Source organism: Acomys minous, assembly GCF_964271855.1.
Source record: "Acomys minous genome assembly, chromosome: 6".
Taxonomy (NCBI): domain Eukaryota; kingdom Metazoa; phylum Chordata; class Mammalia; order Rodentia; family Muridae; genus Acomys; species Acomys minous.
In genome coordinates, this window is record NC_140487.1 from 107543056 (window position 1) to 107544654 (window position 1599).

Sequence of the window (1599 nt, forward strand, 5' to 3'; positions counted from 1 at the left end):
GCCAGGGGCCATTTTTAACCCCAGAGGGACATTTTTGGCTCTTACAACTTGGGGAGGGAGTTGTTATTTGCCTCAACCAGGCCGAGATCAGTACTGTTAAATATTTTACAGCTGGGAGTAACACACACCTGCAATTCCAGTAATGGGGAGGCTTAGGTCAGGTGGGTTGCCACACGTAGGGAGCCAGCTTAGGCTACACACCAAGACTGTGTCTCAAAGCTCTTCTCGAGGGGACCAGGGGTGTAGGCCAGTGATTCGAGCGCTTCTCTAGCATGTATCAGACGCTGGGTTCCATTCCCGTAACTGTCAAAAGAACAAATACGTCATATTCGACCGACTCCCACAAAGAATCATCCTGCCCAAAGGTCCCTCGTGCTGCTATTGAGAACACCTGCATGGAACCCCCAAGTGGAGCCACCGTGAGTGGTGCTGAACAGAAGGCATACAAGGCTGCAGGGCTGCAAACACGCCTGGGGGCCTCGTAGGGCTTGCTTGAAGGACAAGTTGACAGGTTGACTGTGAAGAAAAAGTTGGTTTCATCCAAGAAAGAAGAATCTGACTTTCTGGTGTTTGCTTCATGGTCACTTTGCCCAAAGCCAAGTACAACTTGAGGTGGTCTCCTTTGTCAGCTAGCTGACCCACTGTGTCTCCAACTGAGCCTCATTTGGGGAGCATTTACTGGGTGCCCAAAGCTAGCAATGAAGGCTAGATGGTTTAGCCTCCTCACATGAGACCATTACAGTGTTAAGGGCAAAGCTGTGAGGGGACAAAGAGGCAGCTCTGTCAATTGAGGGTTCCCAGAGGCAGGATTCTTTGAGGCAGTGTTGTCTGCAGAATCCTGAGGTCCAAGGAGGAAAACAACCCAGCAAAGCCAGCAGCTAGTGTGAGTTTGGATGTGAGAAAGGCTTTGGGAAGTTGCAACCAGAGTGACGCTACTGCCTCAGGGGCTGCAGCTTGAACACCAAGGAGGGACCAGGCAGCGGGGCTCAGATCACAGAGATCCTATAGGTTGGAACCTGCCTGAGAACACAGGATTTCAAGGCAAGGGTGATACGGCTGGGTGGGAGGATGTGATTGCACACTGCTGTGTACACAGGCTCCGTTTACTCAGGTTGCCTCTGGGAGCATCTGTGCTCTCTGGAGGAAAAGCCTGCTTCACTCCAGGCTGGGGGCGGGTCGGCAGGTGTCTCCAGGGTAAAAAGAGCTGCCGTGTGCACCTGGGCTCAGGCTCAGCCTCCACCTGTTCCCGTGCCCCATCCAGCCTCTAGGTTGCTAGGACAGGTGTTTTGTACCAAGGGGCCATGTAGACAAATGAGAAAGCCTAAGCGTACAGGGAGGCAGCCCAGAGGCAGAGGCAGGAATAAAAGGTAGGATTTGGAGGAGTCACAGAGTTAGGGGTTAGGTTAGAGCCTGCAGCCATGGTAAGGGAGGTCCTGTTCCACTTCAAGACGGCAAGTGTGGGAGGAGGAGAGTCCCTGCGCCGAGCACAGCAAACACCCCAGGAAGAATGTGCAGGGAGCTGCACTGTGCCTTAAAGATAAAGTCTGAGGCTTGGTCTTCATAAATCTACTCAGGAAGGGAAGGCAGACAGCAGGGCTC